The sequence below is a fragment of the Bubalus bubalis genome, chromosome 17 (genome assembly GCF_019923935.1).
Source record: "Bubalus bubalis isolate 160015118507 breed Murrah chromosome 17, NDDB_SH_1, whole genome shotgun sequence".
NCBI lineage: Eukaryota > Metazoa > Chordata > Mammalia > Artiodactyla > Bovidae > Bubalus > Bubalus bubalis.
The window spans coordinates 24,861,837-24,874,655 of record NC_059173.1 but is presented as its reverse complement, the minus strand read 5'-3'; the positions used below and the strand labels follow the sequence as shown (position 1 = coordinate 24,874,655).

The window sequence follows — 12,819 nt, the reverse complement described above, 5'->3', positions numbered from 1 at the left end:
ATATGTACCATAGCTTTCTTATCCATTCATCTGCTGATGGACATCTAGGTTGCTTCCATGTCCTGGCTATTATAAACAGTGCTGCAATGAACATTGGGGTACACATGTCTCTTTCCCTTCTGGTTTCCTCAGTGTGTATGCCCAGCAGTGGGATTGCTGGATCATAAGGCGGTTCTATTTCCAGTTTTTTAAGGAATCTCCACACTGTTCTCCATAGTGGCTGTACTAGTTTGCATTCCCACCAACAGTGTAAGAGGGTTCCCTTTTCTCCACACCCTCTCCAGCATTTATTACTTGTAGACTTTTGGATCGCAGCCATTCTGACTGGTGTGAAATGGTACCTCATAGTCGTTTTGATTTGCATTTCTCTAGATGTCCATCAGCAGATGAATGGATAAGAAAGCTATGGTACATATACACAATGGAGTATTACTCAGCCATTAAATGCTTTGGGTAGTATACTCATTTTCACTATATTGATTCTTCCAATCCATGAACATGGTATATTTCTCCATCTGTTAGTGTCCTCTTTGATTTCTTTCATCAGTGTTTTATAGTTTTCTATATATAGGTGTTTAGTTTCTTTAGGTAGATATATTCCTAAGTATTTTATTCTTTCCGTTGCAATGGTGAATGGAATTGTTTCCTTAATTTCTCTTTCTGTTTTCTCATTATTAGTGTATAGGAATGCAAGGGATTTCTGTGTGTTGATTTTATATCCTGCAACTTTACTATAGTCATTGATTAGTTCTAGTAATTTTCTGGTGGAGTCTTTAGGCTTTTATATGTAGAGGATCATGTCATCTGCAAATAGTGAGAGTTTTACTTCTTCTTTTCCAATTTGGATTCCTTTTATTTCTTTTTCTGCTCTGATTGCTGTGGCCAAAACTTCCAAAACTATGTTGAATAGTAATGGTGAAAGTGGGCACCCTTGTCTTGTTCCTGACTTTAGAGGAAATGCTTTCAATTTTTCACCATTGAGGATAATGTTTGCTGTGGGTTTGTCATATATAGCTTTTATTATGTTGAGGTATGTTCCTTCTATTCCTGCTTTCTGGAGAGTTTTTTATCATAAATGGATGTTGAATTTTGTCAAAGGCTTTCTCTTCATCTATTGAGATAATCATATGGTTCTTATTTTTCAATTTGTTAATGTGTTGTATTACATTGATTGATTTGCGGATATTGAAGAATCCTTGCATCCCTGGCATAAAGCCCACTTGGTCATGGTGTATGATCTTTTTAATGTGTTGTTGGATTCTGATTGCTAGAATTTATTAAGGATTTTTGCATCTATGTTCATCAGTGATATTGGCCTGTAGTTTTCTTTTTTTGTGGGATCTTTGTCAGGTTTTGGTATTAGGGTGATGGTGGCCTCATAAAATGAGTTTGGAAGTTTACCTTCCTCTGCAATTTTCTGGTTTTGAGTTTTTTTAATTAATTTATTTTTTATTGAAGGATAATTACTTTATAAAATTTTGTTGTTTTCTGTCAAACCTTAAAATGAATCAGCCATAGGAACACATATATCCCCTCCCTTTTGAACCTGCCTCCCATCTCCATCCTCATCTCACCCCTCTAGGTTGATACAGAGCCCCTGTTTGAGTTTTCTGAGCCATACAGCAAATTCCCAAAAAACTAGGAATAAAGCCACCATGTGACCCAGCAATTCCACTCTTAGGCATATACCCTGACGAAACCAAAATAGAAAAAGACACATGTATCCCATTGTTCATTGCAGCACTATTTACAATAGCTAGAACATGGAAGCAACCTAGATGTCCACTGACAGATGAATGGATAAAGAAATTGTGGTACATATATGCTAAGGGTTTTGTTTCTTGTTGTTTGTCTTATAACAAGGGCACCTTATTATCCTTAAGTGTCCTTGTCCTGTGTCAAGATGGTGACATTTCCGTTCAATGATACAGCTACCATGTATCTCTCTTTTGCTTTTGTTGATGGTGCCTTTCACCAACAAAAGTTAAACAGTTATATGGATGTGAATTGTTTTCTATTTTATATGACAGTTCATGATCCCCAAATATGTAAATATTCTCTTAAACACTAGGATTAATGCCAGTAAGGGGTGAGAATAAGAGAAAAGTAGAAAAGCATTATTTAAATTGCTATATGATTTGATCAATTGAATGAGCATGAATTAATTTGAAAATTAAAAATATGAAGAAGGAAGGAAGGGAGGGAGGGCAGGAGAGAGGGAAGGAAAAAAAAAAGCAACAGAAAAATGAAAGTCAGTTAAGGGAGGATTTGACCATGAAGAAGCAGGACAAGGAAATCGTTTTGGGGTGAGGGTGACACTGATGGAACTCCTCTGTATCTTTACTGTGGTGATGGTCATAAAACTATACTCTTGTCGAAACTCAGAGAAGTGTGCACAGTAAGAAGAAACTGTACTGTATGTGAATTGAGCATAATCAGTTTCATGAGAGAAAAGATTCCCTTTATATGAATCTAGCTTTACCCTGATGACAAAATTTGAAATAGTTGAAAAACAAAGAAAAATAAGGGTCAACTCATTTGGGAGCATAGGGGCCAAAATCTTACCTAAAATATTTGTAAATCAAATCCAACAGTGTATTAAAAATATGACCAAGTAGAGATTGCTTTGGAATATAATTCAGTAGGTATTCAACATTAGGACATCAGTGGATCAGCTTTAGGAGTTTCTCCAGTGTCTCTGCATTATTGCATTTTAGAGCAGAGCATTCTTTGTTCAGGGGTCCAGGGGGTGTTGTCCTGGACACTGAGGGGTGTTTAGCAGCATCTCTGGCCTCCACTGGGCTTTCCAGGTGGCTCAGATGGTAAAGAATCTGCCTGCAATTCAGGAGACATGGGTTTGATCCCTGGGTTGGGAAGATCCCCTGGAAAAGGTCATGGCAACCAACTCCAGTATTCTTGCCTGGAGAATCCCATGGACAGAGGAGCTGGGCTATATATAGTCCATGGGGTCACAAAGAGTCAGACATGACTGAATGACTGACACTTTCACTTTTTCACTAGTCTTTACTACCTAGATATCATAGTAACCTCCTCCATCATATATGACAATCAAAAATATCTCCAGAAATTGCCAGATATTCCCTGGGTGGCAAAATCTCCCCTACATGAGAAACACTGGTTAAAATCATTGATCAGTAGAATAAAAAAAGAAACATGTGATCATCTTTATGTCTTATAAACATCTGAAGAAAATGTCTCAAAGTTTAATGCCATTTCTTGATTTTTAAAATACACAATAAGCTCAAGTTGTAGGAATGGATGAGAATTTTTTTTTAACTATATGATACCAAACTAGATACCAAAACTCCACATCAGACACCCTATGTAATGCTTAAATATGGAAATATAAAAATGTTCCTGGAATCTTTCACCAATTAGTAGGTTTATACTGGGTATCCTATGTCAGTACTCAAAAAATATTGGAGGCTGCACCTACTCTGTGTTGGTTTAGTTGGAGATAGATTTTGGAGGGAGGCAGAAACGAGGGTGTCTACTGGGGTGATGGGGGGCCTTTATCCTTCACCGTTTTGTTGGTTGTACTGACAGCTTCTTGGCAGCAGGGATGATTATCTGCCTTTGTGACTTCCTGCAGGACCTGAGCTTAGTGAGAAAGTACATAAACAGTCTAGCAAAAGAAATAGATTTGCTTTCGGTTTTCCTGGCTGTCCTGTTGGCTCGCATTTTTCCCCTGCTGTTTTCTTCATTTATTGGACGGTTCTGCCATGATGCTGTGCACAGGAAACTTCAGTCTGCTTTCTTAGGCATGATTTGGAACTGTCAGCGGCAGGATGTGTGTGGAGATGATTGGCAGTTTTTTAAAATTAATTTTTATTGGCGTATAGTTGCTTTACAATGTTATGTTAGTTTCTACTGTACCACAAAGTGAATCAGCTGTATGTATACATATATTCTGGAGAAGGCAATGGCACCCTACTCCGGCCATCCTACTCCTGCTGGAGTAGGAAAATCCCATGGACGGAGGAGCCTGGTGGGCCTCAGTCCATGGGGTCACTAAGAGCTGGACATGACTGAACGACTTCATTTTCACTTTTCACTTTCATGCATTGGAGAAGGAAATGGCAACCCACTCCAGTGTTCTTGCCTGGAGAATCCCAGGGACGGGGGAGCCTGGTGGGCTGCCGTCTATGGGGTCGCACAGAGTTAGACATGACTGAAGCAACTTAGCAGCAGCAACATACATATATTCCCTCTTTTTTGGACTTCCTTCCCATTCAGGTCATTTTTTTAACTTATTTTGTATTGGAGTGTAATTGATAAACAATACTGTGATAATTTCAGGTGTACAGCAAAGTGATTCAGCTATGCATATACATGTATAGATTGTTTTTTAAATTATTTTCCCATTTAGGTTGTTACAGAATATTGAACAGAGTTCCCTGTGCTGTACAGTAGGTCCTGGTTGGTCATTCACTTTAAATATGGCAGTTTGTACATGTCCATCCCAACTCCCTAATTATCCCTCCCCTACCAACCACCCTTGCCCCCTGGTAACCATAAATTTGTTCTCTAAGTCTGAGTCTCTTTCTGTTTTGTAAATAAGTCCATGTGTATAATTTCTTTTTAGATTTTGCATATAAGTGATATCATACAATATACATTTACATTTTTAAAAAATATATGACTAAATAAAATCTAATGGCTACTTGCTACCTGTGAAGTGAAAGACTGTGGACTTTGCATTTTATATTCATATGTGGTAGGGTTTAACTGTGGATGCAGTGAAGAAAACGTAGTGTAGTATAGCTTATATGTATATATATATATATATATAGTATGTATATATATATACATATATAGTGTATATGTATACTGTATGTGTGTGTGTGTGTATATATATATATATACTATTTATTTACTTATTTAGGATTTTCTTGGTTATAACATTAGCTCACATCACTGCAAAGTTGAGTGGTGGTTCCAGTTTGAAGCAAAGCTTCATTAATTCCCCTGAATGACATCACCAGGGTCAGGGTTTCTATCTTCTTTGCCATATTACTTCTGTGGAAGCCTTTGTCTTTAAGCTCCACACATGTCTTCTGTCAGTGCCTGTCTCCCTCATGGTGGCAAAATACTTGCTGCTGCGCCTGAACTTACATCTTTATCCCAGAGCATCCAAGGGAAATAGAAATGCTTCAGGAGTTTCCATGGAATTTCTGGAATTCAGTCCTCTCTCTTTGGCCAAAACTGGGTCACATCCCTCCTCCCTGCGACCCCATCACAGCCAAGACTGATTGGCCAGGTCTACATCCTACACCATGGAAACTTGGGGATGTGACATTAGCACCTCCTGAACCTGGGAGTGAAGCTGGGAAATGGTGGCTCCCCAAGGAAAATACAAGAAAGATGGTGGATTCGTTTCCTGCACCTAATTTGCAGGAATAAGGCACCACAAACTAGGTGGCTTCAGATAATGGAAATTTATCCTCTCACAGTTCCCTGGACTAGAAATCTGGAGTCAAGGTGTTGGCAGGGCTCTGCTCCCTCTGAAACCTCCAGGGTAGGACTTTTCTTTGTTTCCTTCAAGCTTCTGGTATTGTCAGGAATCCTTGGTGTTCCTCGATTGTAGCACATCCCTCTAATTTCCTCGTCCATCATCACATGACCTTCTCCCTGAGTGTGTATCTGCCCCTGTGTCTTTACATGGCTATTTTAAAATTATTTTATTTATGTATATTTATTTATGGCTGTGATGGGTCTTCGTTGCTGTAGGTTTTTCTCCAGTTGTAGTGAGCAAGGGCAACTCTTGGGATTCTCATTGTGGTGACTTCTCTCATTGTGGCTCCAGAGCTCTAGGTGTGTGGGCTTCGGTAGTTATAGCATGTGGGCTTTGTTGCTCTGTGGCATGTGGGATCTTCCCAAACCAGTGATCGCACCTGTGTCACCTTCATTGGCAGACACTTTCTTCACCACTGGACCTTTACATGGCTTTTTTATCTGCTTCTGCGACCAGCCATTGGATTTAGGGACACCAGCTGTTGAGTTTAGGGCCCTAATACATTATGACCTCATCTTAACTAATTACATCTGCAAAGACCCTACTTAAGGTCACATTCTCAGGTTCCAAGTACAGATCTTCCCTGATTTACAATGAGATTATGTCTCAATATGTCTTAATATAACCCATCTTAAGTTGAAAATATTGTAAGTCAAAAATGCATTTAATACATCTAAACTCCTGAACATCGTAACTTAGCCTTGCCCTGCTCAGAATACATACGTTAGCCTGCAGTTGGGCAAAATCACCTGTCACGAAACCTATTTTATCATAAAGTGTTGAATGTCTCATGTAATTTATTAAATACTGTACTGAAAGTGAAAAACAGAATGGTTGTCTGGTCAAGGATGGTTGTAAGTGTATCAGTTGTTTACCCTGTCATGATGTGGCTGATGCGAGATGTAGCTGCCACTATCCAGAATCTCGAGGGAGGATTGAATCACGTATCACCAGGCTGGGATAAGGTCACAATTCAAAACTCAAAGTACAGTTTCTATTAAATGCATATCACTTTGACATCATCATAAAGTCTGTAGACACGACTATTTGAGGGCCAGTATTTAACACCATGTTGTGCTAAGTTTCATCTATCGTGTCCAAGTCTGTGCAACCCTGTGGACTGTGGCCCACCAGGCTCCGCTGTCCATGGGATTCTCCAAGTCAAGAATACTGAAGTGGGTTGCCATGCCCTCCTCCAGGGATCTTCCTAACCCAGGGATTCATCCGGGGTCTCCTGCATTGCAGGCAGATTCTTTACTGTCTGAGCCACCAGGGAAGTTCAGTGACTTAATTTTGATTCTTTATAATACAACATCACAGGGCTAGGACACTCAAGGGCATGTGTGGATTGTGTTCTCACTGGAGGCATAGTGAAATGCTTTAATTCTGCTTAGAAAATATTTTGTAAGGGCTTATTGGGTGTAAGACATTGTTCATTCATGGCCAGCTAAGATGTTTTTAATACTTAATTCATATGACTTCATGGAAAGAATAATTACTCCTTGTTTGTATTTCAATAGATCACTGTCCAAAACCTCTATTACAGTATTTACCATACTGTTTGATTGTCTGTCTCCTAGAATAGATAAAGTGTAATCTCTCCAAGGTCAAAATAAGAGTTTCCTATTCATGTTGCACTCAGCGAAGTACTTGGTGCACAATAAATATTTGTGGAACTTGAAACCTTGAAGATGTATTACCATCTTCCAAAGACTAAAGGTTCTAGAATGGTGCTTGCTGGAAAGGGGATTTATCTAATGTTTTCTAATATCACCTGTATTTCTTAGGGTACAAAAATCACCCCATCCTCCCAAATGGGTTTGATGCCCAAACTGTAGGAAATAGCATAGCTTACTTTCTAGAGGAATTTTCTATCTCAAACTAATGATATTAAATGTACAGAAATCTGCATTCACTAGATATTGTTTGAATCTGTGTGGCTGAAACTGGACTACTGTAGTTTAACCTTTTTAACCCAATAGAGGATTATAGTTTTCTCATAAAGAAAATTAGCCCAGTGGAAGATGGTCCAGGACTGATGCATTCGATGTCCCAGGTTGGCACCATCTTTCCACTATCCTGTCCCCAAAGTATGGCTTTCTCCTTGTTGGTTTTCAGACACCTCTTCCCCCTCCTTCCTTCTCTGAAGGAAGAATGAGGCAGGAGTGACACGTAGAGCAGGAAAGCTAAGTGTTTTCAGAATCCCCAGCAGACTTCTGCTTCCTAAATGCCTGGCAGAACTGTGCCCTGGCCACCCTGAAGGCAAGGGAAGTCCTTGTTTGTGTTTATCAAAGCTAGGATCACTGCCAACTCAAGCAAAATCGAGGCTCTTATAATAAGAGAAAAAGGGAAATGGATTTTGGATAGACGGCTAGCAATGTCATCCACACAGGGTTCCTGAGTAAACAAGTCAGTTTATTCAAACTGCTCCTGCTTCAGAGAGAGAGCTCAGTCATATTTTATTTTCTAAAAAATAGACTTTAGACTCTTCAAAAGCAATGAGTATTTTTGTAAATTTTAGCTCACTGTCTAAAACCTCTATTTTGTAGCATTTACCATAGAATTTGTCTGCCATATATATACATTATATATATGTCATATGTTGTATATATGATATATAATATGTATTATTATATATGGTATATAATATATGTTTATTAAATACACTTATATTTTAAATATAAATACATTGAAAAATAAATATTGATATTATATATATAGACTGTCTTTCAAATGAGATTTTCTGACATTTTGGCTAATTGTTCCAATGCAGACTGTTGATAAGAAACTAATTTTCAAAGCAAATGAACAGCAACAACAAAAAAGGTGGTTGACGGGAGTACTACATTTCAGTCAACTTCTCGTTTGGTAAATCTAGTTTAAGGTGAAGCTTAAACATACATGGGCTTCCATAGTAGCTCAGTTGGTAAAGAATCCACCTGCAATGCAGGAGACCTCTGTTTGATTCCTGGGTCATGAAGATCTGCTGGAGAAGGGATAGGTGACCCACTCCAGTATTCTTGGGCTTCCCTTGTGGCTCAGCTGGTAAAGAATCTGCCTGCAATACATGAGACCTGAGTTCAGTCCCTAGGTTGGGAAGATCTCCTGGAGAAGGGTACAGCTATCCACTCCAGTATTCTGGCCTAAAGAATTCCATGGACTGTATAGTCTATGGGGTCGCAAAGAGTTGGACACGACTGCACAACTTTCAGTTTCATACACACATATTATATCCTTCCCTGCCAAGGTACCATATAAAATATAGAAAAGAAAAGAAAAAGCTATGAACACAGAACAGAGAAAGATGAGATATGGGGGACTGGGAAGAGGGAATGCGGGGATCTGTGTGGTTGGAGGGGGCTGGGGGCAGCGTGGCCCCAGGTGTAGGGATGAACAGCTAAAGGGCTGCGTGTCCCCACAGAACCTCAGAGAGCTTAGGACTCAAAAATATCAAGTCTAGCAGAAAGCTAGTGTTACAGCCAGTTAACCAAAGCACAGGCATTCACTAAAACCATGAACCAAATAAAGATGTCCGTGCTCTTCCCAAACTTTTAACATTGTGTTGGTGATATTACTTCATTAACTAGACAAATGAAAGCAATTAGAGGCATAAGAATTGGAAAAGGAGACATGAGAGCATCTCTCTTTGCAGATGATATAGTTATATATCCAGAAAATTCCAAGGAATCAATGGGAAAACTGAGAAAAATAGTATGACAAACTAATGAAATAATGGATTTATAAAAATCAGCACAAAACTCATAGGCATTCTATATGCAGACAACAAAGACTTAACTTTTTATTTTTATTAACAAGACTGCTCTTGTAATAGCAAAATCTACATAAAGTGCTGAAGCACAAACTTAGAAAAAAAATTCAAAACCAAAATGTAGGAAATTATAAAACCTTCTTTAAAGTTCAAAAGAAAAATGAAAACCCTATTTCAAAATAGAAAGATATACCTGTCATTGAATAGGAAGTCTTTACATCATGAAGGTAGTTTTCCTGAAAATAATAAACTCAGTGATTTTTAATAAAATTACTATCATATTTTTTTTTTCTGGAGCTATACAGGTTGCTTTAAAAGTTCATTTAGAAAACTAAATGAACAAGAAGATTCATGAATATATTGAACAAGAAAAACACGGTGCAGTATACCTGTGCTGTGCTGTGCTTAGTCACTCAATCATGTCCGACTCTTTGTGACCCCGTGGACTGTAGCCCACCGGGCTCCTCTGTCCATGGGGATTCTCCAGGCTAGAATAGTGGAGTGGTTGCCATGCCCTCCTCCAGGGGATCTTCCCAACTTGGAGGTCAAACCCAGGTCTCCTGCATTGAAGGTGGATTCTTTCCCATCTGAGCCACCAGGGAAGCCTACCTAATCTTAAAACATATGAGATGGGACTTCCCTGGTGGTCCAGTGGCTGACTTCATGCTTCCAACCCAGGGGACCTGAGTTCAGTCTCTAGTCAGGGAACTAGATCCCACATGCCGCAACTAAGAGTTTGCATGCTGCAACTAAGACCTGCCACAGCCAAATAGATAAATATTAAAAAAATTAAAAAGCATGTCAGAAATCTTGTATAATTAAAGCAGGATCATAGTATTGGTCTTTGTAGTATTGTTACATGGGTAGTGAGATAAATCCATAGGTCATAGTAGAAAAAATTTATCATACTGAAATTTATTATGAGAAAGCATTACAAATCAGTGGAGAAAAGATGAACTTTTTAATAAGAGGTATAGGAATAGCTGAATACACCTTGCGAAAATGACATGATTGGAGCTGCTCTGCGCATATCATACCAGGGTAAATAACACATGAATCAGAGATTTAAATGTAAAAACAAAACACATTGAAGCAATAAATGCAAATACTAGTAGATAATATGGATGAATTCCTCCATAATCTGAAATTCCTCCATAATCTGAGAAAAAAACAAAAAAAACCCTTCTAGGACCCAAAATTCAGAGAGAAAAAAAGATAGACAAATAGGATGACATAAACAAAGCTATGAATGGGGAAAAATTCACCAGAAGGCAAACATAACAAACTTCAGAAAATATCTACAAATTGTAGGACAGACCTAACCATATACCTATGAGGAATTTTTAAAACCAGAGAGAAAAAAGGTCACTGGCCCTAAAGGGAAACGTTCAGAGGTATAAACAGTTTGCAGAAAGTAAAAGCACATGGTCATTCAATATATTAAATATGCTCACTCTTGCTCATATACAAGGAGATGTAAATTAAAAGTGTTTGGAGATACCACATCTCAACCCCCACCCCCAAATTAATAAAAAAAAATCAAATGTTTCATAGCATCCTCTTTTGGCATAGCCGTGAGGAAGTGAGCAGATGAATTAAAAATGCCACAACTCCTAAGGGAGGGAATTTGATGATATCCCAATGATTAGACAGGCATGTGCTGTTTGACCAGCAATTCCAGGTCAAGAGATCTCTCTTCAATGGACACTGTCAAATATTAATACACGAAAAGATGGATATGCATCTTGCAAGGTTGTTTGTCATAGGGAAAGATGTGTGGAATTCACCCCTGAAAGGTGATCTCTGCCTGCATTTGAACCACTCGGGTACCACTGCAATGCCCTCATTCATTGCCCCCTGCTCCTGCTAATGATATCAACAGTAGTTTGCCATAGTAACACCTGTTTTGTGAGCTCCATCTGCAAAGAGGAATTGGGAGATGGATTGGGAGAACTTGCAGAAAGAAAGAACCTGTCAAGTAGGACTTGGGAGGTAAATGAAAGAATAAAGGAGCCTGCCTGCTTGCTTGAGGGTGCCTCAGGCATCCCACAGTCATCCTTAGGACCAGTCTGGTGTGTGTGCTCAGTTTCGCAGTCATGTAGGATCTGCGATGCTACAGACTGCAGCCCGCCAAGCTCCTCTGTCCATGGTATTCTCTTAGGAGAATATATAATAATATAAATATAAATAAACCAGGTATTTTAAATCCATATAGTCTTTATTTTCTTGCTTCTCACTATTGTTCCATGGAAGTGAACTTACACTGTCCATTATGGACACCACTGGACCCCTGTGGCTGATTCATTTTGATATTTGGCAAAACTAATACAGTTATGTAAAGTTTAAAAATAAAATAAAATTAAAAAAAATTAAAATTTTAAGCGATTTCAGTCACACTGGCCACATTTTTAGTGTTAGAAACCTCTATGTTTTTTCTCCAAGTGGAAATAGCTGTATTGCTTGTGATGATTATGATTTTTCTTATATGTATGTTCATTATAAAAATACTTTTAATAAAAATGTATTAAGAAACTCAAAGATTTGGGACTTCCCTTGTGGTCCAGTGGTGGAGACTCTATCTGCCAATGCAGGGGATGTGGATTTGATCCCTGGTCTAGGGAAGATCCTACATGCCTCTGAACAGCCAAGCCACACGCTGCAACTACCAAGCTCGAGAGCCCGTGCTTTGCAACAAGAGAAGCCACCGCAATGAGAAGCCCACACACCACAACTAGGGAGTAGCTTCCGCTCACTGCAACTAGAGGAAGTTCATGGGCAGCAACAAAGACCCAGCACAACCAAAAATAAATAAATATTTTCAAAAACCAAAGATTTATTCTAAAAGCATGTCCACTTCCCAGAGTATTACTGAGGTTGGCAGATTTTACATTCCTCTAGTTTTTGTTTTTGTTTTTTTCTATCCATTTATAAACATGCTTGACTTTCTGGGCCATTCAGGCATTTCAGTTGTGTTTCTGTGCTTGTATCAAAGTGAGTGAATGATGTTTACTATTTTATATGCATTAAGCTCTACCATCAGAGTTCTGTGGCATATAAATATGAAATAATGTAGTGTTCAAATATGTGTATTTACTATTGATAGGTACCCAGTGCTTTCACACTCTATGTGTAAAGAAATGCTTCTGTTTATCTTACAGAAGTTGGAACAATATAGGGAAATGTCAGAACATTGCTGGCAAAATAATCTCCTGAACTGCTGACCACTGTCATTCACATTTCCTACAGGTGGTTCACCCACTAGGTTCTCAGCATCCACAGGATGAAAAATTTTCTCCCGTGGTGTTTTTGTCACTGGAACAGAAATGATTAAAGACACAGAAAATGTTTATGTTTTCTCCAAGAGAATCCAGTAAAATATTCATATTGCTTTGCTTGTCTTCTTCTGAACCTGTGTTCACGAAAACGTGTCTGTGTATGTGTGTGTATCAGACAGACAGACTTTCTATCTTAATTCACTTCTATTTCTTACACATTCTTTTTTCCCAAGAAAGAC

At 38.6% G+C, this 12,819-nt stretch overlaps 1 protein-coding gene across 2 annotated transcripts in view; it reads left to right on the top strand.

Moving 5' to 3' along the window:
- Positions 1–12,819, top strand: part of TMEM132D (transmembrane protein 132D) — an 893,797-nt gene that overhangs the window by 537,692 nt on the left and 343,286 nt on the right. The window lies entirely within an intron of this gene.